At 52.0% G+C, this 21,411-nt stretch overlaps 1 long non-coding RNA gene across 1 annotated transcript in view; it reads right to left on the bottom strand.

The window, feature by feature from the left end:
- LOC103638917 (uncharacterized) overlaps nt 1-19,130 on the bottom strand; it is a 47,955-nt gene extending 28,825 nt beyond the window's left edge. Inside the window, exons 1-4 of the long non-coding RNA XR_002266059.2 lie at nt 18,967-19,130; nt 18,770-18,876; nt 18,528-18,679; nt 18,296-18,451 (exon numbers count right to left, since the gene is read on the bottom strand). This is a non-coding gene — a long non-coding RNA (uncharacterized lncRNA). The remainder of the gene's footprint in view (nt 1-18,295; nt 18,452-18,527; nt 18,680-18,769; nt 18,877-18,966) is intronic.
- Nucleotides 19,131-21,411: the final 2,281 nt, after the last annotated feature.

Below are 21,411 nucleotides of genomic sequence, written 5' to 3'. Positions count from 1 at the left end.
ATCAGGACTTGTTTGTCGGTAGCAGAATCGTTTATCCGAGCGAGAGTTACTTAACGCGGAAGGTGATGAGTGAGGTATCCGTATCCCAGAGGCGTAGGAGTCCCTTGGCTCGGTTGGCCTCGCCGCTTACGTGTACTCTTACTCGTCCGCAGGATTCTGTTACCGATATAGTCGAGAAGGCACGAAAAATCATTTCGGCAGAAAAGTTTTCGAGCATTAAGACTTGTTCGGTCAGCGAAATCGCATATCCGAGCGTGAGTTACTTATCGCAGAAGGTGATGAGTGAGGTATCCATATCCTGGAGGCGTAGGAGTCCCTCGGCTCGGTCGGCCTTGCCACTTACGTGTACTCCGTCGTTTTCAGGATCACGCTATCGAAGTAGTCGAAAAGCGCGAAAGATGTTCTGGCAGAAAGACTTTTTCCGAGGAAAATTTTGACGCAGAGGGGGTTCCCCCCTTCTAGCCCCCGAGGGAGGGTCGGGTTTTGCCGAGGCAAGGCTGACCCTACCTTGACGGTTAGACTCTATTTGTGTATGTAAACAGAACGAGGTATATGAACGACTTGAAAACATCTTAGGGGTAAAAGCGACGTAGCTGTCGGATGTTCCAAGCGTTGCTGTAGACCTCGCCTTGGCTGTTGGCCAGCTTGTATGTTCCGGGCTTCAAGATCTTGGCGATGATGAACGGCCCTTCCCAGGGAGGTGTGAGCTTGTGGCGCCCTCGGGCGTCTTGTCGTAGCCGAAGCACCAAGTCCCCCACCTGGAGGTCTTGGGACCGAACCCCTCGGGCGTGGTAGCGTCGCAGAGACTGCTGATATCGTGCCGAGTGTAGTAAGGCCATGTCCTGAGCCTCTTGCAGCTGGTCCAGTGAGTCTTCTCGGCTGGTCTGGTTACTTCGGTCGTCGTACGCCCTTGTCCTCGGGGAGCCGTATTCTAAGTCTGTGGCCAAGATAGCCTCGGCCCCATAGACTAGAAAAAACGGCGTGAAGCCCGTGGCTCGGCTTGGCGTCGTCCTCAAACTCCAGACCACCGAGGGGAGTTCCTTCATCCATCGCTTGCCGAACTTGTTGAGGTCATTGTAGATCCTCGGCTTAAGTCCCTGCAGAATCATGTCGTTGGCACGCTCTACCTGCCCATTCGTCATGGGGTGAGCTACGGCGGCCCAGTCCACCCGGATGTGGTGGTCCTCGCAGAAGTCCAGGAACTTCTAGCCAGTGAACTGGGTGCCGTTGTCGGTGATGATGGAGTTCGGGACCCCAAAGCGATGGATGATGTTGGTGAAGAACGCCACCACCTGTTCGGACCTGATGCTGTTTAGGGGTCGGACATCAATCCACTTGGAGAATTTGTCGATAGCGACCAGCAGGTGCGTGAAGCCCCCGGGTGCCTTCTGCAAGAGACCCACGAGGTCCAGACCCCACACAGCAAACGGCCAGGTGATGGGTATTGTTTGCAGGGCCTGAGCGGACAGGTGTGTCTGCCTTGCGTATAATTGACACCCTTGGCAGGTGCGTACAATCCTAGTGGCGTCGGCCACCGCGGTTGGCCAGTAGAAACCTTGTCAGAAGGCGTTTCCAACGAGGGCTCGAGGTGCTGCGTGATGACCGCAAGCCCCCGAGTGTATTTATTGCAATAGCTCCTGACCTTCGGCGATGGATATGCATCGCTGGAGGATGCCTGAGGGGCTACGGTGATAGAGCTCCTTCTCATCTCCCAACAAGACGAACGACTTGGCGCGCCACGCCAGTCGCCGAGCTTCGGCTCTGTCGAGGGGTAGCTCTCCTCGGTGGAGATATTGCAGGTACGGGGTCTGCCAGTTTTGATTAGGCGTGACCCCATTCCGCTCTTCCTCGACACGCAGTGCCTCACCCTCGGGGGCCGAGGGTGCCTCGGGCTGGGCCGAGGCCTCCCCGGGCTCGGGCGTGTCATCGGTCTTGACGGAGGGTTGATGTAGGTCTCGGGAGAAGACGTCCGGGGAAACCGTTATCTGCCCTGAGGCTATTTTAGCAAGCTCGTCCGCAGTCTCGTTGTATCGTCGAGCGACGTGGTTGAGCTCAAGCCCGTAGAACTTGTCTTCCAGGCGCCAAACCTCGTCGCAGTAGGCTTCCATCTTCGGGTCGCGGCAATGGGAGTTTTTCATGACTTGGTCGATGACGAGCTACGAGTTTCCACGAGCGTCGAGGCGCCGAACCCCTAGCTCGATGGCGATGCGCAACCCATTAACCAGAGCCTCGTACTCGGCCATGTTGTTTGACGCCGGGAAATGGAGGCGCAGCACGTAGTGGAGGTGCTTCCCGAGGGGTGAGATGAAGAGCAGGCCCGCACCCGCTCCTGTTTTCATCAGCGACCCGTCGAAAAACATGGTCCAGAGTTCCGGTTGGATCGGAGCTGCTGGAAGCTGGGTGTCGACCCATTCAGCCACAAAGTCCGCCAAGACTTGGGACTTGATGGCCTTCCGAGGAGCGAACGAGATTGTCTCGCCCATGATCTCCACCGCCCACTTTGCAATCCTACCCGAGGCCTCTCGGCACTAGATGATCTCCCCCAGGGGGAAGGATGACACCACAGTTACCAGATGAGACTCGAAGTAGTGTCGCAACTTTCGCCGCGTCAGAATTACCGCGTACAGTAGCTTATGAATTTGCGGGTAGCAGATTTTGGTCTCGGACGGTACCTCACTGATGAAGTAGACCGGCCTCTGGACGAGCAATGCATGCCCTTCTTCTCGTCTCTCGACCACGATCGTGACGCTGACCACCTGAGTGGTTGCGGCTACGTAGATCAAGAGGGCTTCTCCGGCAGCGGGGGCACCAAGATGGGCGCGCTTGTAAGGAGCGCCTTTAAGTTCCCGAGGGCTTCATCGGCCTCGGGGGTCCAAGTGAAGCACTCGGTCTTCCTTAAGAGGTGGTACAGGGGTAGGCCTCTTTCGCCGAGGCGCAAGATGAAGCGGCTCAGAGCCGCAAGGCATCCCATGACCCTCTGTACTCCTTTCAAGTCCTTGATAGGCCCCATGTTGGTGATGGCCGCGATTTTCTTCGGGTTGGCCTCGATGCCCCGCTCGGAGACGATGAACCCCAGGAGCATGCCTCGGGGGACTCCAAAGACACACTTCTTGGGGTTGAGTTTTACGCCATTCGCCTTGAGACACTTGAATGTCGTTTCAAGGTCAGAGAGGAGGTCGGAGGCTTCCCTCGTCTTGACTACGATGTCATCGACTTAAGCCTCGACCATTCGGCCAATGTGCTCTCCGAACACATGGTTCATGCACCTTTGGTATGTCGCGCCTGCATTCCTTAAACCGAATGGCATAGTAATATAGCAGTACATGCCAAAGGGTGTGATGAAAGAGGTCGCGAGCTGGTCGGACTCTTTCATCCTGATTTGGTGATACCCTGAGTAGGCATCAAGGAATGACAGGGTTTCGCACCCAGCAGTGGAATCCACGATTTGATCGATGCGAGGTAGAGGGTAGGGAACCTTCGGACATGCTTTGTTTAGACCAGTGTAGTCTACACACATCCTCCACTTCCCACCTTTCTTTTTCACAAGCACAGGGTTGGCTAGCCATTCGGGATGGAATACCTCTTTGATGAACCATGCAACCACCAGCTTGTGGATCTCCTCGCCTATGGCTCTGCGCTTTTCTTCGTCGAATCGGCGCAGAGGCTGCTTCACGGGTCGGGCTCCAGCTCGGATATCCAGCGAGTGCTCGGCGACATCCCTCGGTATGCCAGGCATGTCCAAGGGACTCCACGCAAAAACCTCGGCGTTCGCACGAAGAAAGTCGACGAGCATTGCTTCCTATTTGGGGTCGAGCTCGAAGCCGATCCAGACTTGCTTGGAGGCGTCGTTGCTGGGGTCGAGAGGGACGGACTTAACCGCCTCTGCTGGCTCGAAGTTGCCGGCGTGGCGCTTCGCATCTGGCACCTCCTTGGAGAGGCTCTCCATGTCGGTGATGAGGGCCTCGGATTCGGCGAGGGCCTCAGCGTACTCCACGCACTCCACGTCGCATTCGTACACGTGTCGGTACGTGGATCCGACGGTGATGACCCCATTGGGGCCCGGCATCTTGAGCTTGAGGTAGCTGTAGTTGGGGACGACCATGAACTTGGCGTAGCATGGTCTCCCCAGCACTGCGTGGTAGGTTCCTCGGAACCCGACCACCTCGAACGTGAGGGTTTCCTTTCGGAAGTTGGAGGGAGTCCCGAAGCAGACGGGCAGATCGAGTTGCCCAAGGGGTTGGACGCGCTTCCCGGGGATGATCCCGTGAAAGGGCGCCGCACCGGCCCGGATCGTGGACAGATCGATCTGCAAGAGCCCGAGGGTCTCGGCGTAGATGATATTGAAGCTGCTGCCTCCGTCCATGAGGACCTTGGTAAGCCTGACATTGCCGATGACGGGATAGACAACGAGCGGGTACTTCCCCGGGCTCGGCACGCGGTCGGAGTGGTCGCCTTGGTCGAAGGTGATGGGCTTGTCGGACCAGTCTAGGTAGACTGGCGCCGCTACCTTCACCGAGCAAACCTCCCGGCGCTCCTGCTTACGGTGCCGAGCCGAGGCGTTCGCCACTTGCCCACCGTAGATCATGAAGCAGTCGTGGACCTCAGGGAACTCCTCCGCTTTGTGGCCCTCCTTCTTGTCGTTGTCATGGCCTTTGCCACCTTCCGCCGGGGCCCAGCCTTATGGAAGTAGCGCCAAAGCATGACGCACTCCTCAAGGGTGTGCTTGACGGGACCCTGATGATAGGGGCACGACTCCTTGAGCATCTTGTCGAACAGGTTGGCCCCTCCGAGAGGCTTCCGAGGGTTCCTGTGCTCGGCGGCGGCGACAAGATCTGCGTCGGCGGCGTCGCGTTTCGCTTGCGACTTCTTCTTGCCCTTCTTCCTCGTGCCGCGCTGAGCGGACGCCTCAGGGACGTCTTCCGGCTGGCGCCCCTGAGGCTGCTTGTCCTTCTGGAAGATGGCCTTGACCGCCTTCTGACCAGAGGCGAACTTGGTGGCGATGTCCATCAGCTCGCTCGCCCTGGTGGGAGTCTTGCGACCCAGCTTGCTCACCAGGTCGCGGCAAGTGGTGTCGGCGAGGAACGCGCCGATGACATCTGAGTCGGTGATGTTGGGCAGCTCGGTGCGCTGCTTCGAAAATCGCCGGATGTAGTCTCGCAGGGATTCCCCCGACTGCTGGCGGCAGCTTTGGAGATCCCAGGAGTTCCCAGGGCGCACGTATGTGCCCTGGAAGTTGCCGGTGAAGGCTTTCACCAGGTCGTCCCAGTTGGAGATGAAAGGGAAATGTGCCCTTGGGCCATTTCTAAGTATTTTGGTGATTGAGTGCAAACACAAGTGCTTAATGTGAAAATATGCCCATTGATGTACAAAGTGCAAATCACAAGTTAAGGTATGTTTCTAAGCCTTAGTACATTGGTTTTGTGTACTAATATATTTGTCTAAGTGTTAGAAACAGATAAAAGAAGAGAAGAGAAGACTTGGCTGTGTACAGCCAAGGGGCTGTTTCGGTCTGGGGCACCGGACTGTCCGGTGGTGCACCGGACAGTGTCCGGTGGTGCACCGGACAGTGTCCGGTGCGCCAGGCTGCCTCGGCCGAAGAGGCCGCTCTCGGGTTTTTCTCCGGCGACTTCGGTTAAAATTCACCGGACTGTCCGGTGTGCACCGGACTGTCCGGTGAGCCAACGGTCGGCCGGGCCAACGGTCGGCCGCGCGATCAGCGCGCGACACGTGGCCGAGCCAACGGTCGGAAGGGAGCACCGGACTGTCCGGTGTGCACCGGACTGTCCGGTGCGCCAGATCTGCAACGGTCGGCAACGGTCGGCTTCGCTTTTTATGGAAACAAATCGGGCACCGGACAGTGTCCGGTGTGCACCGGACTGTCCGGTGCGCCCGACGACAGAAGGCAAGAATAGCCTTCCAGATGTGCTCTCAACGGCTCCTAGCTGCCTTGGGGCTATAAAAGGGACCCCTAGGCGCATGGAGGAAAACACCAAGCATTCCTTGAGCACTCTTGATCACTCACACATCAATCTTGCGCACTTGTTCGACATTCTAGTGATTTGAGCTCCGTTCTAGTGTGCTAGTCTTTTGAGCTCAAGTCTGGGTCTTGTGTGTGCGTATTCGCTGTGATCTTTGTGTCGTGTGTGAGTTGCTAATCCCTCCCTTGCTCTGTGATTCTCTGTGAACATCTTTTGTAAGGGCGAGAGGCTCCAAGTTGTGGAGATTCCTCGCAAACGGGATTGAGAAAAGAAAAGCAAGAACACCGTGGTATTCAAGTTGATCATTGGATCACTTGAGAGGAGTTGAGTGCAACTCTCGTCCGTTGGGACGCCACAACGTGGAGTAGGCAAGTTTTGTACTTGGCCGAACCACGGGATAACCACTGTGTCATCTCTGTGATTGAATTCTTGTGGTTATTGTGTTTTGACTCCTCTCTAGCCACTTGGCATAAACTGTGCTAACGCCTAATCAAGTTTTGGGGCTTAAAGTTTTGAAGTTTTACAGGATCACCTATTCACCCCCCCCCTCTAGGTGCTCTCAATTGGTATCAGAACCATTCTCTTCAAGAAAGGGACTAACCGCCCGAAGAGATGGATCCTAAGGGGAAGGGAATTGTGATCAACGACAAGGAGAAGGAGTCCTTCGTCAACGAGCCAAGGGATGACAAGTCCAATGACTCGGGCTCGGGCCACAAGCGAAAAGATGGGAAGAAGAAGAAGACAAGACGCATCAAGGAGATCGTCTACTACGACAGCGATGAGTCCTCTTCTTCCCAAAAGGACGACGACCACGACTATAAAAAGACGGTCAATTCGAACTTTTCATTTGATTATTCTCGTATTCAACATAGTTCGAATTCGCATTTGCTTTCCATTCCTCTTGGCAAACCCCCACACTTTGATGGGGAGGACTACGGATTTTGGAGTCACAAAATGCGTAGTCACTTATTCTCTCTCCATCCAAGCATATGGGAGATTGTGGAGAATGGAATGAAATTTGATAGCTCGGATAGCCCTATGCTTATAAATGAACAAATTCATAGAAATGCACAAGCTACTACTGTTCTCTTAGCATCTTTGTGCAGGGAAGAATACAATAAGGTGAGTGGCTTGGACAATGCCAAGCAGATATGGGACACCCTCAAGATCTCTCACGAGGGGAACGACATCACCATGCTCACCAAGATGGAGTTGGTGGAGGGCGAGCTTGGACGATTCGCCATGATAAGGGGAGAGGAGCCAACTCAAACCTACAACCGGCTCAAGACCCTTATCAACAAAATAAGGAGCTACGGAAGCACGCGTTGGATGGATCACGACGTCGTCCGCCTAATGCTCAGGTCCTTTACCGTTCTTGATCCTCATCTCGTGAACAATATTCGTGAGAATCCCAGGTACACGATGATGACGCCCGAGGAAGTGCTTGGAAAATTCGTGAGCGGGCGGATAATGATCAAGGAGGCAAGATACGTTGACGACGCATTGAACGGTCCACTCCACGAGCCTCAACCCATTGCTCTAAAGGCAACGAGGAGCAAGGAGTCGCTTCCTAGCAAGGTGGCGCAAATTGAGGCGGCCGGTCTTAATGAAGAAGAAATGGCCCTCATTATCAAGAGATTCAAGACGGTGCTAAAGGGTCGCAATGGACAGCCGAGCAAGACTAAGACCAAGGGGAAGCGATCATGCTTCAAATGCGGTAAGCTTGGTCATTTTATTGCTAACTGTCCCGATAATGATAGTGACCAGGAAAAGGGAAACAAGAGGGAAAAGAAGAAGCATTACAAGAAGGCAAAGGGCGAGGCGCATCTAGGCAAGGAGTGGGACTCGGATTGCTCCTCGTCCGACTCCGACAATGAAGGACTCGCCGCCACCGCCTTCAACAAATCGGCTCTCTTCCCCAACGAGCATCACACTTGCCTCATGGCAAGGGAAAAGAAGGTAATCACTCGTAATGCTAATACTTATGATTCTTCTAGTGGTGATGAATCTAGTGAGGATGAAATTGATTACTCTAGTTTATTCAAGGGATTGGATAGAACTAAGATAGCTAAGATTAATGAGTTGATTGATGCCTTAAATGAAAAGGATAGAACCTTAGAGAAACAAGAAGATCTCTTATATGAAGAACATGATAAATTTGTTAGTGCTCAAAATTCACTTGCTCTAGAAGTTAAAAGAAATGGAATACTTTCTTGTGAACTTTCTACTTGTAATGAAACCATTTCTTCTTTAAAAGGTGAAATTAAAGATTTAACTACTAAACTAGAAATAGCAAGTAACTCGTATGTTGAAAATATTACAATTTGCACTAGGTGTAAGGATTTTGATGTTAATGCTTGTAGTGAACACTTAGTTTCCATTTCAAAATTAAGTGATGAAGTGGCTAGTCTTAATGCTCAACTTAAGACTAGCAAAAGTGATTTTGAAAAACTAAAATTTGCTAGGGATGCCTACACGGTTGGTAGACACCCCTCAATTAAGGATGGACTTGGCTTCAAGAGGGAAGCCAAGAACTTAACAAGCCATAAGGCTCCCATTCCCGCCAAGGAGAAAGGGAAGGCCCCTATGGCTACTAGTGCTAAGAGGAACCATGCCTTTTTGTATCATGAAAGAAGACAAACTAGAAATGTAAGTCATGATGCTTTTGATTCATATGTTCATGATTCTCATGCCATGTTTGCTCCTAGTTCCTCTAATGTGTATGATAGAAATGTTACTAGGAGAAATGTTGTTCCTAAAAGAAATGCTATTCATCATGTGCCTAGAAGGAGTGTTGTTCATAATGCTCCTAGGAAAGTAGTAAATGAATTTTCTACAATATATCATGCTTTGAATGCTTCCTTTGCAATTTGTAGAAAGAATAGAAAGATAATTGCTAGGAAGTTAGGGGCTAAATGCAAAGGTGATAAAACTTGCATTTGGGTCCCTAAGAAGATTTGTGCTAACCTTGTAGGACCCAACATAAGTTGGGTACCTAAGACCCAAGCCTAAATTTGCCTTGCAGGTTTATGCATCCGGGGGTTCAAGCTGGATTATCGACAGCGGATGCACAAACCATATGACGGGGGAGAAGAAAATGTTCACCTCCTACGTCAAGAATAAAGATTCCCAAGATTCAATCATATTCGGTGATGGGAATCAAGGCAAGGTAAAAGGGTTAGGTAAAATTGCAATTTCCAATGAGCATTCTATTTCCAATGTGTTTTTAGTAGAGTCTCTTGGTTACAATTTACTATCTGTTAGTCAATTGTGCAGCATGGGGTATAATTGTCTATTCACTAATGTAGATGTGTCTGTCTTTAGAAGAAGTGATGGTTCACTAGCTTTTAAGGGTGTATTAGACGGCAAACTTTATTTAGTAGATTTTGCAAAAGAAGAGGCCGGTCTAGATGCATGCTTAATGGCTAAGACTTGCATGGGCTGGCTGTGGCATCGCCGCTTGGCACATGTGGGGATGAAGAATCTTCACAAACTTCTAAAGGGAGAACACGTGATAGGACTAACTAATGTTCAATTCGAAAAAGATAGACCTTGTGCAGCTTGTCAAGCAGGGAAACAGGTGGGAGGCTCTCATCACATCAAAAATGTGATGACGACATCAAGACCCTTGGAGATGCTGCATATGGACCTTTTTGGACCCGTCGCCTATCTGAGCATAGGAGGAAGTAAGTATGGTTTAGTTATTGTTGATGACTTTTCCCGCTTCACTTGGGTGTTCTTTTTGCAGGAAAAGTCCGAAACCCAAGGGACTCTCAAACGCTTCCTCAGGAGAGCTCAAAATGAGTTTGAGCTCAAAGTGAAGAAGATAAGGAGCGACAACGGATCCGAGTTCAAGAACCTTCAAGTGGAGGAGTTCCTTGAAGAAGAGGGGATCAAGCACGAGTTCTCCGCTCCCTACACACCACAACAAAATGGTGTGGTAGAGAGGAAGAACAGGACGCTCATCGATATGGCAAGGACGATGCTAGGAGAGTTCAAGACCCCCGAATGCTTTTGGACGGAAGCCGTTAACACTGCTTGCCACGCCATCAACAGGGTCTACCTTCATCGCCTCCTCAAGAAGACGTCGTATGAGCTACTAACCGGTAACAAACCCAATGTATCGTACTTTCGTGTATTTGGGAGTAAATGCTACATTCTAGTGAAGAAGGGTAGAAATTCTAAGTTTGCTCCCAAAGCTGTAGAAGGGTTTTTGTTAGGTTATGACTCAAATACAAAGGCATATAGAGTCTTCAACAAATCATCGGGTTTGATTGAAGTCTCTAGCGACGTTGTATTTGATGAGACTAATGGCTCTCCAAGAGAGCAAGTTGTTGATCTTGATGATGTAGATGAAGAAGATGTTCCGACGGCCGCTATACGAACCATGGCGATTGGTGATGTGCGACCACAGGAACAAGAAGAGCAAGATCAACCTTCTTCCTCAACTATGGTGCATCCCCCAACCGAAGATGACGAACAGGTACCTCAAGTGGAGGCACTTGGTCAAGGGGGAGCGCAAGATGAGCAAGTGATGGAGGAAGAAGCGCAACCGGCACCTCCAACCCAAGTTCGAGCGATGATTCAAAGGGATCATCCCGTCGATCAAATTCTGGGTGACATTAGCAAGGGAGTAACTACTCGATCTCGATTAGTTAATTTTTGTGAACATTACTCCTTTGTCTCTTCTATTGAGCCTTTCAGGGTAGAAGAGGCCTTGCTAGATCCGGATTGGGTGTTGGCCATGCAAGAGGAGTTAAACAACTTCAAGCGCAATGAAGTTTGGACACTGGTGCCTCGTCCCAAGCAAAATGTTGTGGGAACCAAGTGGGTGTTCCGCAACAAACAAGACGAGCACGGGGTGGTGACGAGAAACAAGGCTCGACTTGTGGCAAAAGGTTATGCCCAAGTCGCAGGTTTGGATTTCGAGGAGACTTTTGCTCCTGTGGCTAGGCTAGAATCAATTCGTATCTTGCTAGCATATGCCGCTCACCATTCTTTCAGGTTGTTCCAAATGGATGTGAAGAGCGCTTTCCTCAACGGGCCAATCAAGGAGGAGGTGTACGTGGAGCAACCCCCTGGCTTCGAGGATGAACGGTACCCCGACCATGTGTGTAAGCTCTCTAAGGCGCTCTATGGACTTAAGCAAGCCCCAAGAGCATGGTATGAATGCCTTAGAGATTTCTTAATTGCTAATGCTTTCAAGGTTGGGAAAGCCGATCCAACTCTTTTTACCAAGACTTGTGATGGTGATTTGTTTGTGTGCCAAATTTATGTCGATGACATAATATTTGGTTCTACTAACCAAAAGTCTTGTGAAGAGTTTAGCAGGGTGATGACGCAGAAATTCGAGATGTCGATGATGGGCGAGTTGAACTACTTCCTTGGGTTCCAAGTGAAGCAACTCAAGGACGGCACCTTCATCTCCCAAACGAAGTACACGCAAGATCTGCTAAAGCGGGTTGGGATGAAGGACGCCAAGCCCGCAAAGACTCCGATGGGGACCGACGGACACACCGACCTCAACAAAGGAGGTAAGTCTGTTGATCAAAAAGCATACCGGTCAATGATAGGTTCTTTGCTTTACTTATGTGCTAGTAGACCGGATATTATGCTTAGCGTATGCATGTGTGCTAGATTTCAATCCGATCCTAAGGAATGTCACTTAGTGGCGGTGAAGCGAATTCTTAGATATTTGGTTGCTACGCCTTGCTTCGGGCTCTGGTATCCAAAGGGGTCTACCTTTGACTTAGTTGGATACTCAGACTCCGACTATGCTGGATGTAAGGTCGATAGGAAGAGTACATCGGGGACGTGCCAATTCTTAGGAAGGTCCCTTGTGTCATGGAACTCTAAGAAACAGACATCCGTTGCCCTATCCACCGCTGAGGCCGAGTACGTTGCCGCAGGTCAGTGTTGCGCGCAACTACTTTGGATGAGGCAAACCCTCCGGGACTTTGGCTACAATCTGAGCAAAGTCCCACTCCTATGTGATAATGAGAGTGCTATCCGCATGGCGGAAAATCCTGTTGAACACAGCCGCACAAAGCACATAGACATCCGGCATCACTTTTTGAGAGACCACCAGCAAAAGGGGGATATCGAAGTGTTTCATGTTAGCACCGAGAACCAGCTAGCCGATATCTTTACCAAGCCTTTAGATGAGAAGACCTTTTGCAGGCTGCGTAGTGAGCTAAATGTCTTAGATTCGCGAAACTTGGATTGAATTGTAGCATACATGTGTTTATGCCTTTGATCATGTTCATTTTGCATTTTGTTGTTTATTGTGGTGCTCAAGTTGTACAAACACTCCCTGGACCTCACAAGTCCGTTGCAAAGTGATGCACAGTTTTAGGGGGAGATGTGTTACAACTTGACCCTTTGAGACTAACCATATGCTTGAGTTTGTTTGACTTAGTCTCGAAGGAGAATTGAAAGGGAAAAGGTGGACTTGGACCATGAAAGACTTCCACTGCACTCCGATGAGAGGGTAACTAATTCCAAGTTCATCTCATGAACTCTTATTGCCATTTGATCTTAATTGAAGATTTTTGTGAGGCAATGGGGTTAAGGGGCCAAGATTGATCCCGTTTTGGTGCTTGATGCCAAAGGGGGAGAAAATAAAGGCCAAAGTGATAAATGGATCAGCTACCACTTGAGAAATTTTGAAAATAGTAGAATAGAGTTTTTGTTTTGTCAAAAGCTTTTATTGTCTCTTATTGTCTCTATGTTCAAAAGTTGGCTTCTTGTGGGGAGAAGTGTTGATTATGGGGGAGTTTTTGAAATCTTTGATCAATCTCTTTTGGAATGACTCTTTTTATGCTTCAACATGTGTGTTTGACTTAGAGATAGAGATGTGAGTTTGATTTGCAAAAACGAACCAAGCGGTGGCAAAAGATGATCCATATATGCCAAAATTGAATAAAACTCAAAGTCAGTTTTTATTTGAAGTGATTTTGCACTTGTTCTAGTTGCTTTATGTTGTGTTGGCATAAATCACCAAAAAGGGGGAGATTGAAAGGGAAATGTGCCCTTGGGCCATTTCTAAGTATTTTGGTGATTGAGTGCAAACACAAGTGCTTAATGTGAAAATATGCCCATTGATGTACAAAGTGCAAATCACAAGTTAAGGTATGTTTCTAAGCCTTAGTACATTGGTTTTGTGTACTAATATATTTGTCTAAGTGTTAGAAACAGATAAAAGAAGAGAAGAGAAGACTTGGCTGTGTACAGCCAAGGGGCTGTTTCGGTCTGGGGCACCGGACTGTCCGGTGGTGCACCGGACAGTGTCCGGTGGTGCACCGGACAGTGTCCGGTGCGCCAGGCTGCCTCGGCCGAAGAGGCCGCTCTCGGGTTTTTCTCCGGCGACTTCGGTTAAAATTCACCGGACTGTCCGGTGTGCACCGGACTGTCCGGTGAGCCAACGGTCGGCCGGGCCAACGGTCGGCCGCGCGATCAGCGCGCGACACGTGGCCGAGCCAACGGTCGGAAGGGAGCACCGGACTGTCCGGTGTGCACCGGACTGTCCGGTGCGCCAGATCTGCAACGGTCGGCAACGGTCGGCTTCGCTTTTTATGGAAACAAATCGGGCACCGGACAGTGTCCGGTGTGCACCGGACTGTCCGGTGCGCCCGACGACAGAAGGCAAGAATAGCCTTCCAGATGTGCTCTCAACGGCTCCTAGCTGCCTTGGGGCTATAAAAGGGACCCCTAGGCGCATGGAGGAAAACACCAAGCATTCCTTGAGCACTCTTGATCACTCACACATCAATCTTGCGCACTTGTTCGACATTCTAGTGATTTGAGCTCCGTTCTAGTGTGCTAGTCTTTTGAGCTCAAGTCTGGGTCTTGTGTGTGCGTATTCGCTGTGATCTTTGTGTCGTGTGTGAGTTGCTAATCCCTCCCTTGCTCTGTGATTCTCTGTGAACATCTTTTGTAAGGGCGAGAGGCTCCAAGTTGTGGAGATTCCTCGCAAACGGGATTGAGAAAAGAAAAGCAAGAACACCGTGGTATTCAAGTTGATCATTGGATCACTTGAGAGGAGTTGAGTGCAACTCTCGTCCGTTGGGACGCCACAACGTGGAGTAGGCAAGTTTTGTACTTGGCCGAACCACGGGATAACCACTGTGTCATCTCTGTGATTGAATTCTTGTGGTTATTGTGTTTTGACTCCTCTCTAGCCACTTGGCATAAACTGTGCTAACGCCTAATCAAGTTTTGGGGCTTAAAGTTTTGAAGTTTTACAGGATCACCTATTCACCCCCCCCCCTCTAGGTGCTCTCAGGAGATCTACGCAGGAGGCAGATGCTCCAGCCAGGCCCGGGCGGCGTCGGAAAGGAACAGGGGGAGGTTGCGGATGATGAGGTTGTCATCGTCCGTTCCACCCAGCTGGCAGGCCAGCCAGTAGTCCGCGAGCCACAGTTCCGGCCTTGTTTCCCCCGAGTACTTGGTGATGGTAGTCGGGGCTCGAAACCGGGTCGGGAATGGCGCCCGTCGTATGGCCCGGCTGAAAGCTTGCGGACGGGGTGGTTCGGGCGAGGGACTCCGATCCTCCCTGCTGTCGTAGCGTCCCCCACGCCTGGGGTGGTAGCCTCGGTGCACCTTCTCGTCGAGGTGGGCTCGACGGTCGCGGCGGTGGTGCTCGTTGCCGAGGTGACCTGGGGCTGTAGGCGTCGCGTCTCGCGTGCGCCCGGTGTGGACCGAGGCTTCCCGCATGAATCGGGGAGTCGCGGCGCGATGCTCCGGGGGTACCCCTGCCTTCGGGAGGCAGAGCTTTCGGCCCGTCGGACCGCGGCATCCTCCAGGAGATTCTTGAGTTCTCCCTGGATACGCCGCCCCTCGGTGGTGGATGGCTCCAGCATCGCTCAGAGTAGTATTGCTACTGCAGCCAGGTTCTGGCCGACCCCACTGGAAGCCGGGGGCAGCCTTGCCCTGGCATCGTCAGAGATGCGGTGCTGGACGTCCTGGGCCAGATGACGCGCTTCTCCGGCTGGTGCTCGGCCTGCCCACTCCTGCCCAATGTTCTGCCGGAGCTGCACAAGTTGACCTGCTTCCTCGTCGAGCCTGGCCTGCATCTCGCGGATTTGCTCGAGCTGTGTGTCCTGACCCCCCGCAGAGACTGGGACCACAGCTAGCTCCCGAAGGATGTCAACGTGAGGCGCAGGCCTAGGGGATCACCGTCCTCCGGCATACCAAGGTGGTTGCCTTCGTCGAGACCCCCTAGATCGACGTGGAAACATTCGCGACTTGGGCCACAGTCCTCGTCGTCAAGGCTGTGGCCACCATCGGAGTAATCGGAGAGGCAGTAGTCACATGCGATCATGAAGTCTCGCATGGCACTGGGGTTACCGAGCCCAGAGAAATCCCAACCAGAGTCGGGCTCATCATCTTCCTCGGAACCCAGGGGCCCGTAGGTCGAGACGGCCATCAGTCGGTCCCAGGTTGACCACATATGGTACCCCGGAAGGTTAGGATATGCCTTTATGAAAGCGTCCACCAAAGCGAGGTCGCTTGGTGGGTCGAAGCTGAATCTAAAAGGCACAGGGTGGAAAACAGACGGTACCTCTTGATCGACGGATGGTGACGAAGTCGCGTCGGGGACGGACTGCACCGTTATCTCAGGTACGAGGCTAACGCCCAACAAGTCCTTCGCGAGCGTGCTGGCGTCATCCGTCCGCTTGGGGTTGGTGTGTTGCGGGGAAACGACGCTCGTCTTCGTCTCAGACGCGAGGTCAACGCCCGACGTGTCCCCCGCTGGGGCGCCAGCGTCGTCGACTCGCTCGACAGCCAACGAGGTGCCGCCTCCTTCTTGGCCATGGTTGCCCCACCTCCTCCTCCTACGGCGGGGAAGGTGACGGGACAGACCCGGATGCTGCTCTTCCGCCACGCGGGGAAGACGTCGTCGATTCTGCCGCCGTCGGGCGGGCTGACGGCTGCCATTGTCGTTGTCGCACGGCGGAGGAAGGAGTACCATGTCGTAGCTACCGTCGAGGGACATGAACTCGAGACTCCCGAAACAGAGCAGCGTCTTGGGCTGGAGAGGTTGCTGGAGACTACCCATCTGGAGCTTGACGGGAAGCTGTTCGTCAACACGCAGCAGGCCCCTACCTGGCGCGCCAACTGTCGGCGTTTCGACCCGGGGGGTCCCTGGACCGACGAGTAAATTGTCGTTGCGTGTCCCAGCCCAAATGGGTCAGCGCGAGATGGAACACAAGGGGGAAAAAAGGGGAACCGCGGCTCGTGTTATCCTGCGCTCAGGGTGGATGCGCTTGCAGTATGGGGTTACAAGCGTTCGCGTGAGAGGGAGAGAGCCTGTTCGTCAGCCCGTCCTCTTGCGCGGCCACCTTCTCGTACGAGGGCCCTGGACCTTCCTTTTATAGATGTAAGGAGAGGGTCCAGGTGTACAATGGGGGATGTAGCAATGTGCTAACGTGTCCGGCAGAGAGGAGCTACGGCCCTATGTACATGCCGACGTGGCTGTCGGAGAGGTGTTTAGTGCCCTGTGCATGTGATGTCGTGGCCGTTGGAGGAGCGCTTGAGCCCTGTAGAAGCACAGCTGTCGGGGTTGTCGGGTCCTTGCTGACGTCTCCTTGCTTCCGTAGGGGGCTGAGAACCGCCGTCGTCATGGGAGCACGCGGGGTGCCATCATTACTTGTTTACCGGGGCGAGCCAGATGGGACGCCGGTCTTGTTCCCCGTAGCCTGAGCTAGCTAGGGGTAGGGTAATGATGTACCCCCCTCTAACGTGGTCGGTCCGAGCCCAAGGTCGGGCGAGGCAGTGACTCCTCCGAGGTCGAGGCTGAGTCCGAGCCCTGGGGTCGGGCGAGGCGGAGACCGTCTTCCGAGGTCGAGGCTGAGTCCGAGCCCTGGGGTCGGGCGAGGCGGAGACCGTCTTCCGAGGTCGAGGTTGAGTCCGAGCCCTGGGGTCGAGCGAGGCGGAGACTGTCTTCTGAGGTCTAGGTTGAGTCCGAGCCCTGGGGTCGGGCGAGGCGGAGACCGTCTTTCGAGGTCGAGGCGGAGGCCGAGCCCCGGGGTCGGGCGAGGTGGAGCTTCCTATGGCGCCTGAGGTTGGACTCGGCTGCTGTCAGCCTCACCCTGGCGGGTGGCACAGCAGTCGGAGCAGGGCAGGTGACACTGTTTTCCTGTCAGGTCAGTCAGTGGAGGGGCAAAGTGACTGCGGTCACTTCGGCCCTGCCGACTGAGGAGCGCGCGTCAGGATAAGGTGTCAGGCGATCCTTGCATTGAATGCTCCTGCGATACGGTCGGTTGGCGAGGCGATCTGGCCAAGGTTGCTTCACTGCGAATCCTGCCCGAGCTAGGCCTCAGGCGAGTCGAAGGTGCGCCCGTTGCTTGAGGAGGCCCTCAGGCGAGGCGTGAATCCGCCTGGGTCTACTGTTCCTGCCCGAGGCTAGGCTCGGGCGAGGCGAGATCGTGTCCCTTGAGTGGACGAAGCTTTGACCTGTATTGCGCCCATCAGGCCTTTGCAGCTTGTGCTGATGGTGGTCACCAGCCGAGTTTTAGGAGTCTTGGGGGTACCCCTAATTATGGTCCCCGACAATGATGGTCACTAGGCTGAGTCTTCATAACCGAGGAGCAACAACGATTTGAACCGATTATACCTAGCAGTGGATCCCTAACCACGTGACATATGTATCACTTAACCATTGCATATGTCAATCATTCCCACAGATCATCCAAAATGTGAACCGGTCCACGCCACTCAAGAGCACAACACCCCACCATCCAGCTTCCTACAAGGTGGGCACATGTTACTCTTGCCATATCTTCATTCCCAATTGTTGCATGTATTAGACTTGTGCTGCTGTGGATGGTGTTAAGTGCTGGTAGGCTCGGTCTTCTTATATAAGTATATCCTTCTTTATGGTCTTTTATGAGGATTGCTACTTAAGTTAGCATGTATTTCAAATTTACAAATATTTTATAATGTTTTCAAGTGTAATACTTTTGAATCACTCTTTGTAATCACTCCGATCTTGTATAATGTAATTTTATTGTAACTTGTAACCATTAAAATATTGGTATGTGATTTGTGTTTACTTAATCTTGTGATCCTGATTATATGTGGTTTATTAGGGGGTTTTGGAACACTCGGACGAATCATATTAAGTTATCTGATACACATGCATAGTCGTCTTAGAGCCTAACTTAGTAAGTACTAGAACATGAGGCGCCCTTACGGGCGCCCTATCGACGACACATAATTCGTAAACAGGAAAGCAGAACTAGCCATCTAAAAGAACATAAGAACCCTAATTAACCAATGGCACATAAATAGGAGGTCCTAAAGCAGATTCGTACCTTGAGGAAAGCGTGAAGGGTACAAGCAGTGGTTGTAGTAGCTGGGAGAGAATTGAGAAACATGGCAAGCCATTTCCAGATAAGCCATAAGGATGATGTACACCCTTGATTTTTGTCCATAAATGAAGTTAGTAGGCCGGTCTACTGGCCAGAGAACTATATCATATGAAAAATCATCAATTCAAAAAGAAGGTATAAAACAAGCACGTAACAAGAAAAGAAGTGCACACACCTGAATCAATGCCGTGAAATTTGGAGATTCCAATGTCTTGTGTTGCTAATCGGACATGGCATATATACATATTTCAAATTGCAGATACAACATTGATACAAGCCACAACTTCATCATAATAAAGGGAGAGAAATCACTGCCACATTACTCCCCTGAAATTGTCGCCCAAAAAATAAGTGCTGAAACCACATCTCTACCATCTCAGATTGTCCTATTGCATGGAACAACATGTTACTCCATACCATCATCTGCCAGGTTCACTATTTTCCCCCTGGGCTAGCTTACTCCATACCAAACAAACCAACAATGATGAGGTCTGCCCAAACTCAGCCTCAATCTCTAAACCTTCCTGAAAACAATGGCGGCAATTAACAGGTGGGCAGAACAGATAGCATATGCAAAAAAGGAGAAAAACTCTCAGGCAGAACACATGACATACGCTAGATGGCCAGGAGCAAGCCAGGGGAGGCAGGCGACGTGTCTGCCGCTGGCCTAGAGTAAAAAGAGACAGATCAAGCCATGAAATGCACCACTATCTGACATGTGAGAATTTAACAATTTGTTACACAACTAATATCTTGCACTGGACAAAAAAATTCAATTAGTTATTCCGTCGAGAAATTAGTTCATGTGGTCTATTCCTGTTGGTGTTTGCTTCAAGTGGTGGAAGATCGTCGTCTTCATCAGAACCTGGCTCCTCATCAATCTGGACAGTAGTTTGTGCTTGTGTTCCGCCTCTGAAGCTTCATTCAGAGTTGAGTTGAAAATAGTTGGCCTAATATAAGAAGGGACGAACCAGTTTCTGGATGCCAAATTAAGCAAAATTCAGCAACACTGAGACAAATGTACACAAACTGATATTTTATAAGATCAGTTAGTAGCTTAGGATCTCTAATCCTAGTATTGTTTTCCCTCTGTCATCACTACAAAGTAGAAAATACAACACAAAATTCAGTTATATAAAAATGATTCTTTCGTGGATAGTTGATCAGGTAAAAGGTATATGTGCCTCAGTGACCCTTTCTTTTTGTTATGAGGCAAGTGAACTGTAAATCCCAAATGCAAAGAATAAAGAGATAACATCAAGTCTGCAGTCTGTAATTCACGAAGCATGCATAACTACTAAGTGACATTCAGTCTCTAGAAATATGAGTATAATGGAGACACCAAAGAAACACACATTACATACGTGCTTGCAAATATTTGGTTAGTGTCATGCAGCCAGCAACATGGTTTCCCCTACCTAGAATGATCCTTGGCAATCAAGGAAGCACCAGGGTGACTCCACTCTCGGCACACTGTTGATCTACAATTCACTGAATCGTCAATACACAATTAGTCGTTGTCGTTCTTCTTACAAGAACATACCATAGATGGCGATGAGTAGCCAGAGGTAGAACCCCAAAACAGGCGTCGGCTGCGACAGCCACCCGTTGAGGTACCCGGCGGCTCGCCACGGCCGCGGCCATCGAGGTGGCCGTCTGGATCGCCTCGATGTCGGTGACGGCCTGCACGGCCTCATGGTGAAAGCTGAGGAAGCTGTCAAAACAGGTGGCCGGCGCTTCCGGCCTCGCCGTCTTGCTCACTTCCAAGAACAACCTGTAACAATTGTTCAGCAGCAATTAGCGATATCGTGAGAACAAAATTTATTTATACACTCGCAATCAGTGCCAAAACGCTACTACGAGAAATCACACACATACTTGTAGATCCTAGCCACGTTGTTCGTGGCTGATGCGTTGTGCAGTGCCTCCAAGGCAACCTTCTGCGCCTGCTCTCTCTGCTCCATTGCGTCCTGAATGCAGGACACAGCAAACACGTTAGACAAAGAAGAGTCAAGATTGATGGTTTGCTGCTATTCCTAGATTCGATCGCACCTTCCCGAGTAGACTGAGCTTCCCCGGCACCGGCACGCGAGCAGCTATCGCCGATCGCTTCTTGGTGGATGTGGCTGAGCTTCTGAGCTCATCATCAAAAGGAGGCGAGGAGGGCTCTTCCTCCTTGGTCACCCTCCTCGTCGCCCTCGAGGCTGTGCAGCTCACCGAACTCTTCTCCTGCGCAAACAAAAATTGGAAATCAACATTGATCTGTAAACAAAGGCGTGACTCGACTTGGCTCCCAATGCTTTTCAGTTGAGGCTGGGGGCGTACAGTGGGGAATGGGCTCTTGGGGATCCTGGGATGCTGCTGATCCCTGCCCGCGACAAAGCTCTGGCTCCTGGTCAGCCTGGGCAGCACGCTGCTGCTCTTCCTCACCGATGCAGAGCTCAGCGCCGACGACGCCGCGGCGGCCCGCTCCCTACCAGGCGTCGCCGCAGCCCCGCGCTCCCTGGCAAGCGTCGCGCCACCAGCGCGGTCCTTGACCGGAGTCGACAAGGCCGGCCGCTCCTTGACCGGCGTCGTCCTCTCGGCGTCGAAGTTGAGCGTGGCAGGCTTGATGGCGGCATTCTGCTCGGGGCCCCAGGACCCCCTGCGCGGCGCGGCGGGCTTGGCCCTCGCTGTCGGGTCGGGCGTGCCGACGACGAGCGGGTCCGACGGTGCTGAGCGGGGCCCCGAGGGCGAAGTGCGGCACTGGAACGCGGACGTCAACAACGTCTCCTTCGATGTTGCTGAGCGGGGCCCGAGGATAGGCCGACGGTGCTCCTACTGGGACCTGCTACACGGCTTCCCAGAGCTCTGGCTCTCGTGGCGCCACAAGGCCACCTACGACCGTGGGCTTGGCGCCGGCGAACGCGTCAGGGACATAGGCGATGGCGGCGAGGTCGGGAGGAGGTAGGGGCGCGGCGGGAGGAACAACGTGGGTATATGGAGTGTCGGATGGGGACGGGCGGACCGCGGATGTGATGTATAGCTCGCACGCGGCTCTATTGAATTGAAGAAAAATT

The sequence above is a fragment of the Zea mays genome, chromosome 9 (assembly GCF_902167145.1).
Source record: "Zea mays cultivar B73 chromosome 9, Zm-B73-REFERENCE-NAM-5.0, whole genome shotgun sequence".
Classification (NCBI taxonomy): domain Eukaryota; kingdom Viridiplantae; phylum Streptophyta; class Magnoliopsida; order Poales; family Poaceae; genus Zea; species Zea mays.
This window is presented reverse-complemented; position numbering and strand designations above follow the sequence as displayed.